Genomic DNA, 13,942 nt, shown 5'->3' with positions numbered 1-13,942 from the left:
GGACGGCAATCGCTAATGGCCAATGGCACGGATAAGAGGAAAGCACAGAGTAGAGCTCGTCGAGAGGTTAGGAAGAAGCTCGCGAGCAGGAAAAAGACGGACTGACGGAACGGACGGAGCTAGCGAGCAAGAAACAACCAGAGGAGCGTGTCCTGGAGAGAGAATGGGCGAGGAGAGAAGCCGGCCTGGAGAGGAGGTGGAGGTGAGTTCGGCAAAGGCCGGTCGGGCACCTGGGCGACACTACCTCCTCACCTCTTCCAACTGCTCTCTCACTCACATGCTGCTCGATGCCCTAACGTAGTTCCTTTCGTTTGTGCGTTGCCTCATGCTCGGATCGAGTGCTTCCTGAATTGCGGAGATGCGTATATCTTAACGCTTTAACCAATAGACCAATTAAACAATATTCTGAGCTTTCCTCGTACTTGCTTATTTTATGTAAGATACATATAAATATTTGCAAATGAAATAATGTAGCTTTCATTTTACAACTATTGGCTATAGGTATCAATTATTTTCGCTATGATCCGACAAGCAATTGTGTAAGTAGATAGATACAGATGATCTGCAGCAGATGATCGAGTTTACGCTTTCATGTCTCGTCTCTTGCACTTGTTCCGTTTATCGTTTGAGAAATTTATATTATGAGTATAAAATCGTTAAATTAGTGAACGGAAGATAACATTTTTCTTCTTCTTAGAAATCACAAATGAAGTATCTAACAAAGTGATCGTAAATAAATAAATTAAAACTTCCACTTCCATTTTCATTCACGTATTATCATATTTATTGTACAATTCTTCAATTATATCCCATTATATCCTATAGCGTGCCTCCTGATATAAAAGTCGCGTAGAAAGAATTAAAAAAAGATCAAATCTTTCTATTGATAAAATGCGAAACAATCTACATGAACACGTAAAATAATAGCCGTTTATTGCCTTATTCTCCAATGAAATACAATGTATAGTATAAAGTCGTCTAAATTTGATGAATTATTATTTTCAGAATAAAATTTAACTTGCTATATGTTGAATAATCCCATTATTTCCTATTTTCCATTGATCCTCTCCATATATTCATATGAATTACATATGTATTAAACGTGAGAATACTATTCTGCAATCGTTTGAAAGGCAAAGAAAAATGAAAAGTGACGATTATTCGGCCGTTTCTGAAATGTTGATATAACGTTTCGCTGGTCTTTGCTCTTCATCCCACCATCGTGGGTCAAGCTCGTTCAGTTCGCGTCGACCATTAAACATAACGAGCCGAGAAGCACCACGCACGATTATCTCCGTAAGCGAGCATGCTAATGTGCCGACGATAACCACCGTGCATTCTCGTGTCCTTCATCGCTTACAACGTTGTACACGTTTATCGCGACCAGCTTCGCAACGAGCCACGTCCATGAAGTTCGGCTGGCAAACTCTGTCCAAAGTCCTTCGGCAATTCTCGTTTCTTCTTTTTCTTTTACTGCCATTACGATTCTGCTACCCTTCAGTTGCTGCGAGTAGCCAGTCAATTAATATTCACCCTAAAGACATCGGTGCTTATTAAATAATAGAACATCTTCTTTGTTTCCATATTTTTTATAGCTTACTTTCTCGAAAATGATTGTTTCTAGATTTATTTTTGGCAGATAACCACCAATTATTAGACTACTGTCGTTTTTGTACCACTTATAGGATGTGTGTAGTCGTACCCTATAATTTGTAGAAATAGCTCTGGGAATCGTTTACCTTCTGAGAATACCTTCTACATTGTACGACTGTAGTGTTCTATAATAAGCAGTTATTTTAGGTGTAAAATATACGTTTATTATTCATTGTTTATTATCCTATTATCGTGGTTAATAGATTATTAATTATCGATTATTGGGTATTCTTCAGTCAGGAAATTTCAAGTTCCTGAAGGAATCATGAAATGCAACAAATGAAGTATTCTGTAAAGTTTCATTCGCTTCTTTTTTAAAAAGGAGAAGAAAGGGGATAGATAACGTGACAAGTTTCTTAACGATGCAGGAAGAAAAATAATATGTTGGTCTAATTATTTTTCTACTTTATTTTTTATTACTTAGGAGATAAGAGCTTAAGTAATCGGGTAAGCAGTTTTAATGGATAAAAGTAATGAGAAGAAATGACATAATTAAATGTGAAACGATCATTATAAACCATTTTAATTCACTAATATTTAGATTTATTTTGTATCACTTTAATATTTCTTTTCCTGTTAAATTTATATAATTCAATTAATTTCACTGCATTCTACAGCGTTTTCGATTTAACAGAATCGTAACTTCAAACTGCTACAAACTGGATTTATAACCCTTGCTTCATTTTCATTGGTTCAGTAACTTTTGGAGTTCGGGAGAACGTTACGGCGAAGACATTCCAAAACTTTGGCTCACACGCTTTTATCCAACGTTCCGTCGATTTTCTCCGTCCATTTTGCCATCGCAAAAAGTTGATTGGTCGGTTGGCGTTGCTAACTCCAAATGGCCAACGAATATGTATAATAACGTAAAACAGTTCACTGATTCCTCGATTATACATTTTGGACGTATTAAATATCATTAAAAATAAATAAAAACGGCAAATATAATCTAACATTCTAATATTTTCGATCTAGAATTTTATATATTCTTTTTACTATTTTTATTTTAAACTTTATCCTACTAACATAGGATTCTGAACATTCCAAACAAAACTCTAGCAATACTAATTTTTAAAAAGAATAACTTCTTAAAAGCATTTAATATGTATAATAAGAAATAAGAACTATAATGAACTACATAAAACTGACGACTAACTTTAAAATATTTAAAACAATTTCCACGTATCCCTCACGGGATAAAGTCAAGTGTTACTCGATGTTACACTCATTTTCAGTACAACGAAATAAATACAAAGCAAAATACAAAAGAAAATACAGAAGATAAAATCCTGTGACATAAATTGACATCCACAGATAAGGATCTGCCAGGGATGCTTGTCAAATATCGGAACCGTTCAGCGAAGAAAATCGCATTTTGTCAGGAACGATCTCTTCATCCGGGCAAGGTTGAATCGATCGATTCGAAAGGTCGATGGGATTAAAGTTTCGAAATGTACACGGTTCGTATGCAACTGGAATGGTGAATCCGCCCCTGGCGCCATGGTGTGTGCCTGGAGATGTGCCATGGTGTGTGGTTGTTGGTTGCCGGCCGATGCCCAGTCTCCAGTCTGGCTGCAGCTGCGAACCGGTTATATACTTTCATCTGGCAGTCTTAGCACGGTCCCTAAAAGAGAATCCGATGACTATAGCCAGAGCGCAAACGCGAGGGACAGAGAAGAGAAAGGGAAAAGAGAGGGAGGTTAATACCTGTACGAAGGCACGCTTATGCATTGGAAGAAAGGACGTCGAGCGTCGCGTCGTTTTTTTCATCCGACCAGCTACTCCTTCTGGTGTACCAACGAGCTCTTTTTGGTAACGTTCATCTTTCACTTTTTGTTTCGCCTTACACACAAGCCCGGTACAAAAGCTCGCGAAACTGGATAAATGGGAAATATGAGGAACGAATTATGGCCACGCTGAACCTCGCTGCGTCGTACGATCGACTAATTGGAGGCGCTTTCGTTGAAACGAGACGTTGATATCGAGGGATGTTTATATCCGATCGAATTGGCAATTTGAGCAAGTCGGGTTACAAAGAAAGCTTGTTGATAAGAAGCGGAGTTCGCAATACACCTTGTGCCTCGTACCTACCTCTTCGAATCGCTCGAAGGAAGAATTCTTAACGCTTTTGTTTCGATATGCGGCAATCATACAGGAAGAAATCTTTTAGCTGTCAGATTAAAGGAAGGGTATTATTGATATCGTATATTTTAAATATTATTGAGATAAGAAGATTTAAAAAAGATAACTCGTCCAGTCCCCTCTCTGTAATGCGACTTAATTATCTTCTAGAAATCATATCAAGTTAGATATTCGTTTATATGAAAGATTTGTTTTTAATAGATCAAGATCTATCATTATGTTAGCAGTTATCCTATATTATAACGATTTTAAAAGGTCTACTACTGCAATGTTTAATTTCATTTCGTACACATACATATCATTTCTTCATGCGGTAGGATTTTTACATTGATTTATTGGTTACGTTTTAACTTTTAAGTTCATAAACTTCTATGAAACGAAATGATTTTATTAGCATATTGTTGAATTGTTGTTGAATTCATCATAAAACGTTATCATATTGTTAATAAAAAATATAACATCTCATTAAAAAAATGAAGTTGACCTTGAAATTTTTCCTATTACCTCAGCTGCTAAAAAGCTATTTATATCACATTATGTATCCTATCACATCAAACAACTTTCGTAAAAGCATTTTTTTGGTATTTTTAGTTCCTAATGAGGATTTTCATCTTAAACAGATACATTGTGCACATTTTTTACATTAATAATTATTATTGCATCAACTATAAAATTATCAAGAACAGCGTGTAGGAATTATTGTACCGTATATATTCTATTACAGTAATGATACGTTCTACTACAATTTATCAAATGATCGAGTAATTCTGTTCATCTTATGAATTTCAGTAAATCGTGGATTTTCTTATCCGGAAATCTATCTTCACATATAGCGAATATATTACACTTTAAGGTTTAAAGGTATGTATGTGTCCAACTAACCAATTCATTACATGTATAACTTATTATTTTATTTGTATTTTCTTTAGGAATATCCATGATATTTATTGAAGAACATTTCTTATCATTTTTCTACAAAATGTTAGCACTAGCTCTAGCACGTTCGGTACTGTAAAAACTATAATAATAATAAAATGAAGCACTAATAAAAAAAATGTTTTAACAAACAAGGAACTTCTTAACTTTTTAAGGAAATCATATCAAGCATATTATATCATATCAAGAACGATTTTTTCATACCTTCCTCAAACTTAAATTGTAATTTGCTAAAAATTTGTCACGAGAAAAGACGTAATTTGACCTAAAATGCCACAACGAACACAGCAGCATTAGAAAGCAGATATTTTTTCTGCACTCTATCATAGTGGAGGTATCACAATCACTTTCTCGATAGAATTCTTCGTGATCTTGACAGAAGGATCGTATGCGAATTAGATGACACTTGAAGCAGCAGGTAGTACATAGGTAGGTACATTTTATCGTGATAAATTATCAAAATGTATTGCATAATGAGAACTAGTGTGGGCTTTGAATTCATTCAATTTCATTTCAATGAAATCCTAGACAGGGTAAAGAAAGACTTTAAAGATCTTTTTCTTTGGGTCATCCTTGACATCTCATTCATATTCCGCCCACGGAAACGAGTTTCTTCTCTAGGTGAATATCATTGAATTTCTCGGATACTTTCTTACGCTTGGCATTCCATATAAGAGTTACCAAGGTCTACGAGTTGGATTTCACGATTGCGAGGATCGCGTTGCTGTCTGCAGATTATCGCAAAAAATCAGATAATAGAAAGGAAGATCCCCGATACGAATACATATGCGATTGATACTTGAAACGTAATTACACGTCGTTGATACGTAATGATTTGATACATAATGTAAAATTGTTCCACTGTTCGAAATGATTACTTTCCGCATGGAAGGTCTCATTATGAAATGACCATGTTTAGTACAATGTTATCACTCTTCTGTGGAGAAATGTTTCCACGATTGTAACGGAATAACGTCGTAACCAGCTATTCTTTTCTCGGATGCTTTTTAATTGCACATCAACTTGGATGGGAACAGACAAAAAATTATTTCCAATAAACCGAGGAACTAATTTATTGTGTTCATTACTAACAGTAATTTGAAGTACTACAGTTAATTTGAACTTCTCAAGCATGATCACATCCAACAATGTTTGCTGGCGTTTAGCCAACGTTGCAGATACCTTCACGAGAACCAAATGATGCATTGAACGGTATAACACTATTATTTGCAGCGAACGTTATATTTAGAGTTAACAAAGTTAACAAAAATAATATTAGTAATATTTAATCAAAAGAATATATAACTAAATTTATCTTACTAGGTTATTGAATCATCGTGTAATATATTAATTTTAATTTTAAGTCAGTAAAGTTATTGTATTTATAAACTAATTCCATATAAAAAGTATATGGTATTATTGTAAAATGTTGAATTTCCCACTGCGTTTATATTTCGCGATTATGATAATTTCCAATTTATATATTTATTCACTCCAGACTGCAAAAGTTCATCCATTTGGGAAATTTAAAGGCGCAAAAATCCACAGAATATTTATAACATTGAAAATGTATAAAATATCCAAAATATAATCTTTATTACAATACTTCATATTATGAAATTATGAAGAAGTGCTATAGCTTTAGGTTGTTGAAATTGAATGAAGTAATATATAAAATCTGTTAGTTTATACTTCGCTGATTACATCAGAAAACCTATATGTAATACAGGTTTTAAACAGCCAGTTTTGCAGTTTAATACGTATATCACATAATCTATACGGAGCAGGAAATTTAACTATAGACCGTAATTCACTTGTAACTTCTGATTCACGTATTCGTATCAGCGTACGTGCCAAGACATTTCAATTTGTATTCATTCATACTATACATACTACTATTTTAAACAGTCTATCCTATAGTACACCATAAATCCAAATCTTATTCAGGTTCTTCACACACACATCAAATGTAACAAAAAGTCTTTGCATTGTGTATTTATGTTTATTCTACAAAACGCAGATTAGTGTAGTATTTTAATATTTTTTATTTGTGAGTAGATAAAATACATAAAACATATAAAATGTTTGATATCATTATAAATAATATTACGTATATTTTTGTAATAAAAACGACCTAACTTAAATTTCACGTTAAGCGTTTACTGACAATGAATGATGTACTCATGATGTTTATTGGAGTTTATATGATTTAATTGGTAATTAAGGAATACTTGGTAATTTTATTTATTACATCTCAGTTTTATAAAAATTAATCGAGTATAATTATTTCGTTCAATTATATACTACATACGTCAGTTAAACATTTTTACAATTGAAGATATCCAAATCTTAGAGCCTCTACAATTCTTTAGTAGATCGCGATAATGAAACAAGAATTCAAACGAAGTTGGACAAATTATCCTCACGAATTTGTTTAGTGATGTCCGTTACGGATTTTTGCAGTAAAAGATACTTGAATATCATTTTTTAAGTTCGCTATTAGATTGTGATAAGGAAATAAAGATTCAGACTCCTTTGAGAGACGAATAGTCTTCGGATAAGAGTTAAAGGAATAAAAAGATGTGATTCCCATAAATTAGTCCTTGTTCGTAAATAAAAGAAAAATGAATAAACGCAAACTTTCATGGGATGAATTTCACAGCTACAACGCCCAAAGAAGAACATTGACAAAGTGACATAAAATTCGGTAGTGATCACGTACGAGAATTCAGCTTTCTAGATGAATATGCGTACATTTGATGTACAGTGAAGATCCATTGTGAACATGCTACATATAAAAATCACGTACAGTTACTTCATCCTCGAGTACATAAAGGAGTACGAAAGGTCAGTCCTCTTGGAATTCACATGCACGTACTTTTCGACCAAGGAAGCTCTTACAGTAACATCACGTAACGCCTGAGCAGGGAACAAGTCCTACGAGAAGAAAGACCTGTCTTCCTTAAATAAAATCTGCTCGCTATCTTGAAGCTACGTATGTATGTTGACCGTGAAGTCCAATCCTCTGAGTCACCGAAGAATACGATGCATTAACGAGCAATTGAACTAGCAGCCAACACGAGAGTGTTTTATTTCTATGTTTTTTTCTTGGCGGTGCTATAGTTTGGGAGAGAAGAGTTTTCTCCTGTTTCTGTCTCTGTGTCTTATCTTAATGCGTGACTTTTGTTTAATGGATTTTATCTTTTATTAGTTATTTACTATCGTAAATATACGCTATGTAGATAATGTTCTGAAATGTTTCAAATGGAGTTCTCAACTCTATTGTAATCGTATTCTCTTTCATTTGAATCATGATATAGCTTTGTGAAGAATATAATATAATTTGTAAAAGAAGTGTATAAGAATAGTTTTATGTACTATTGTTATTAAAATTTATTTTTGTTTAAATTTACACTAAATAGTTATTAATTATGTATTAATGTATATGTGTGAATTGTTATAATAATTTATAATATTTTAATCCCACTACGATAAAATCTTTCTTTTTCGTTTGTCATCAAAAGAACAGTGTTGCAATATAATTTAAAATTAAAAAGAATAATAAATTAATGAAATAAATAAATGTATAAATTCGTATTCGTATATGTATAATAAAAATCCGATTTTATCAAAATTAAGAGAACTTTTTCAGGGATCAGGACGTACACATATATACGTGCAACAAATCTCGTGAACTATTTGCATTACTTTTATTGTCTCGCATTTATATATCTATGGATGTACATAATCTACGTTTGATGTGCATTTGTACGTTGCTTAATGTACATTTGACCATATAAAAGATATTAATAACATTGAAAGGTAAAACGATTAAATATGTATGTACATGTAAAAAATGCATGTATAAGCTACAAATAAATACACTATAAATATTTATACATTTAAGTTGTACAAAATTAGCAAAAAGTGAATTATTGTAAGTAGTTAATTTACCAGTTAAAGGAGTACAGGAATATAATTATATATTAGGTAACGATCGTTATATATAAATATAATTTTTTATACATTTTACTCGTGATCTAAAAAGACTTGAGAATTTTCAATTAAAGCATTATCTAATTTTTAATTTAAATCAAGTTCAAAAGCGTACAAATACAGTGAGCGACATCTAAACACAATTGAAGAAATACGATTAGTTACTGGTTCAATGAACTGAACTTACGGTAAGTACGTCCTGTACCTCGTTTTGGTACATGGATACAGAACAATACATCAATAACACATATGCTTGCATAGTAAATGCTTGTACATAGATTTTTAGAAACGCATACCACGTGCCATGTTCCTCGTCTGTGACACTACCGACGGCTTCACGGATAAAGAAACGTCGGTAGGTTATCTTAGTCCTCAATAACATCTGCGCACGATAAAACAGGAAAATTCATAGTTCGAGAACTAAACTGACTTAAACTTAAGTGAAATAGAACCGCAAGATTTGATTTGTCTGTATCATTGTACGAGTGTCTTCCTTTTTAGACATTCGTACTACTGGTTTAAACTTATCTACTTTTTTCCTGTAAATCCTTATTAATTTCTTGCTACAAATAATAATATAAGAGAATATTCGTAATGTAATTTATTAAGTTGACAAATCAATTTCATATGAAATAAAATAAAATACTGGACATTATTTCATCATTTCCGTTCACTTGAAATGAAACGAAAAATACAAAAGATCGAACATCTTTATAGTGATCTTAGTAAAGCTAATCCTTCATTACGTATGTTTTTGACGTGAAAGCTGTTAAGTGGTAAAGCAACATTCATAAATCATATCTGTAATCGGTTCTTTGATTATCGTTAACGTCCGGACAAATATTTATTGGTTAATATGTCAAGAAAGTTATTGATGTATTTTAAATATACAAATGATGAATAAGATATATTTTAGAAACTCGTCATAGTACGTATAGTTAATGGAACTGTTATCAAAAGTTTTCCGAAAAGTTACAGCATAAATATCACAAAAGTTATAGTTTCTACGTAAAAATATTGATATAACATATCGTATATGTAGTTCAAGGATTATTATCCCTTATAAATATTATTCGGTTAGTATTATAGGAATGTTAATTGCCATTAGTAACAATCTTTTATTCCAAAAGAGTAATTTATACATATTTTTGAGTGAAAACATAATATGCATTCCTCTATGCATAGTAATATGATAAAACGTGATGCAATATTTTTTAAATACCATTTCTTAATTAATTAATTGACTAGTTGTTAATTAGAAAATAAATACATAATCAAAGAAAAACATACTTTATGCAACAATATATTATATTATAACAATATATTATTAACAATATATTATATATTAATTTTTCTGGAATATCGTAAGAAATGTGTACATTTTACTTTTCACAGAAAATACCTTAAATTCTGTCTACATTTAGTGTAAGCAATAGAATGACAATCAAACGTATGAAGCATATCAAAGAGTAAGAGATATTCTTACATCACAATAAATTCTTCTTTCTGTTATTCACTGAAGAAAGAAGGAAGTGTACAGATATACAGCTTTCACTTACAGTTATTGTACGAGTGAGAAAGAAAGTATACATTATCAAATAAGCCATACCAGTAATACTAATTAAACCGGGAAGGTCTTATGAAACTAACGATTGGTAGTCATTATTTGGTATTTCCTTTTTCCTTTGCATTTTTCTAGGTACTTTACATATTGAAGGATATAAACCGAATGCTTTTCATAAACGTGAACGGTGCAATAACTACGTGAAATCTTGTTGAAACGAACATAAAATTCTAATTATAGTTTGGTAAAATACAAATGAGGATACCAATATCGAATTTTAAAAACGTGTATTTATTAATCTTGCAATCGACAGTTTCGTCAAGAATTTGAAAGGATACGCGTCAATTCATTTATTCTAATACAAGATTATAAATTACTATATTCTTACGTGCTAAATTTAATTAAGATTTAAGCTTGGGCATTATTGAAATAAAACGTTTGGAAGATAATTATTCAAATATTTGAAATATGGATCTCGCTTGATTGCATGTTACGTATTCAATTATGTAAATTAATACAGATTAGTTTATTTGAATAAGTAAATAATTTTTCGTCGGATTATTTTATCCTCCAATCTTCATCTTCCAGTTTTCATTTTTAATATCTTGCATTTTAATAAATACTTTATGAAATAATTTTTTACTTGCATAATTTTATTATGCTAACACTGTCATGTTTCTACATATCTCGGAAATGTAGATTTTACTGTATCTCGCGCTGCAAATTAAATACAAATTAAATGCAATAACAAAACGTTGTATGTAACGTTTTAACGTCTTTTTTTTATCGTAACCGTTCTCTTTCTTTTCTTTTTAAATATGTTTATTTTACACGCAACAATTATGTATAACACTATTGTCACTGAGCCGGTAAATTTCTTGTATTAATACCTTATTCTTTCAGCTGAATGTATACGAGTGACATTTTATCGCGCTATCCCGCTGCGACCATATGTCTGTCTTTGTTGTTCTTAATAGGAAAACAAACAAAGACGTACGGTCGCAGCGGGAACGCACGGTAAAATGTCGCTTGTGTGCTTTTAGCCTTAAGTTTCCATTTTAATATCTCATCTGATGCTATTATTCGAAAACCAAATTATACCGCAGCTCCACATAATTATGCTGATGGAACGTTTCAGTTTTCTCCCGGTCAAACTTTATCAGTATATTCTACGCTCATAAATAAGAGAAAACTACCATGAAAAAGTGGATGGTTTCGAGTTTTAATTAAAAAATTGTAACAAAAGCTGCCAAACTATTTACAAACCCACTATCGTTCTCTTTCCATTTCATACATTTGTTATAATCTTGTGATAAAGCTTTGAACTCGACGTACAGTTATAACACATTTGATTCTTATTTATTTATTTACATAGAATATATCGACAAATGGCCAGAGTATATTGGAATGCACTATATAGTGAATATTTTTTGTATATATGAATATACAAAATCTTCGAATTACTCCCCGCGAATGGCACGAAAGTAAATTTCTTCATTCCCATGAGCAGTGTTCAACTTGTCAAAAAACTTACTTATCGTTATAAATTTATTCAAGGAAATTCTACAGTGAATTAAAAAGAAGTAACAATTACTACATTATCGTTTTTCTACACTTTTCAATTTGTCGAGTTAAATTTATTTGGATCATCTATATTTCACCTACCGATCAATGTATGTTCCAAATAGTAATTTTTCTTTCTAATTTCGTAGCTCGTATAAAACCATGTTGAAAAAGAATTTCAATCTCCAAGGTAAATAAAAAGTCGACTTGCCCTAGCATTAACAGTTTTCGAATCATGTTTTCTGATTTCCAGCTACCCATCTTTGTTCCCACAAGTACGATTCTGTGGACGGGTGTCGAAACGCAGGTGACCAAAGGATACAAAGAGGGGAAATCCGTCGGTGCATGCCTCGGGGAACACGATGGGCTGAATTTAACTCCGAACAACCGTACGTTTTGTGGTATTCTGTGTACGGTCAGTGCTCACGCCGCAGAACGAACATCAGACACCGATCTGTGCGCGGCTGTCTCGGTTCTACCTTCAGTTTGCCGTCGTGAGTGTACCTGAACAGGTGACCGATTCGATCGTTCGATAAACTGCACAATCGTCTGTCACCGATAGACGTTTCACACTTATTTTCTATGATTTTTCTTCCGAATGTTTCCAATAACTTACTCGTACACAGACTAGAGTCGTCTAGCGCAAATACGATCGTCACTGTTATCTGTATCGAAGGAAGTTCGTTCTCCCGATTAATTCTAAGCAGTATGCGTTTTTAGTATTTACAAACTTTAATTTCGATTGTATAATTACAATGTCTGAGAACTAACGAAATGTAAACATAACGAATGCGCATTAAGCGAGGACACAGAAAAATTGAAATAAAGCGTAATTCATTTATTGCGGAATAAATATTTATTTAAATACTGCAAATATAATTTCTCATTTGCAAGTCATATGATATGTATTTAGATATCAAGTATATTTAAAGATATTACGAAATTAGGAGACTTTGTTTATTCTCGCGATTCGATCGTCGTGAGTTTGAAGTCAACAGCGTCTGTAAACAAAGCCGTGAGGGTGATCGACTGCCGTGTGGGTAAATGGAGTTTATTGCCGTAGGCGAACGTTCAGTATACCGGCGAGAGCTCACCTGGCCAGGCGAACACGCTGTGTCTGTTGCACGGTTTATCAGTAACACGCTGACAGACGGCGGTGAATCTGAAACAACGAGGCTGCTTAAGCAAAATATCGTTTTACTACGAGTCGACAAATAGTTCTCGATAAAACGAATCATTGCGCACGACGAATCTTCGATAAGCGGATAACAACGATTTTCTGAATGATCGCGAAAGTGAAATAAATTGTGTGACTCTCGAGTGAAGTGACATGTTACCAGTGAAAGTTTAGAAAGAACAATTTATTGCACAGTGTTTACCGAGACGTGGTTTCGTTTACAAAAGAATCGGTCGGAACAAGACATTGAAAAGTGCAAGTATAAGAAGGGAAATGGAAAATTTGATGCAATTTGAGAGTAAATAGAGATCCTGAGAGGAAGATAGATATCCGAGGAAGAAGGGACATGCCGCAGTAAAGCCGAGGGAACGATAGTTTTATGAAAATCGTAAGTATAATCCGATCAAAGTTTTCCAAGCTGATACGCTTGTTCGTGTTGCGAAAGTTTTCAAAACTTTGTTATTCGTGATTTTTGGGAAGTTCGGCAACGTTTCCAGAGAGTGACAGGTACATGTTAGACAACGCGTCTATCGTGAGTGACGCGCTTCTGCGAATTATGTCAGTGCAGAATTTCGTCGGTTTTCTGATATGCAATTAGCATAGTGTGTAGTTACATACTAATTCCTTGAATCGGGCTTTAGTGTTTGCAAATTACCATAGATAAATTGTAAAATATGATACATAATTAGACTTTGTGTATGTGAAACGTCTGATGAAAATTCTAATAAATGTGATTGAAATAATAATTTGGATATTTTCGATAAGTATCTATCTGTATGAAAATTTCAAATGGAAAGTTGGCTTGTAAATTCTCAAAGAGATTGTTTCTTATATTCTCTGATTATTTATTATAATTTTAATTATAACTGTACATATGTATATGATTTATTTCAAAAGAAAAAATACTAATA

At 32.8% G+C, this 13,942-nt stretch overlaps 1 protein-coding gene across 2 annotated transcripts in view; it reads left to right on the top strand.

Annotated features, from left to right (window-relative positions):
- Window positions 1–12,718: 12,718 nt before the first annotated feature.
- LOC132910221 (cadherin-23) overlaps window positions 12,719–13,942 on the top strand; it is a 32,705-nt gene continuing 31,481 nt past the window's right edge. The window contains exon 1 of one of the 2 annotated variants that reach the window (XM_060965796.1): window positions 12,719–13,419. The gene's annotated coding sequence lies outside the window, so the exon portion shown is untranslated. The remainder of the gene's footprint in view (window positions 13,420–13,942) is intronic. The other variant, XM_060965795.1, reaches the window with a different exon arrangement.

The sequence above is a fragment of the Bombus pascuorum genome, chromosome 8 (assembly GCF_905332965.1).
Source record: "Bombus pascuorum chromosome 8, iyBomPasc1.1, whole genome shotgun sequence".
NCBI lineage: Eukaryota > Metazoa > Arthropoda > Insecta > Hymenoptera > Apidae > Bombus > Bombus pascuorum.
The sequence above is the reverse complement of the archived record's forward strand: the minus strand, read 5'-3'. Positions and strand labels throughout refer to the sequence as shown.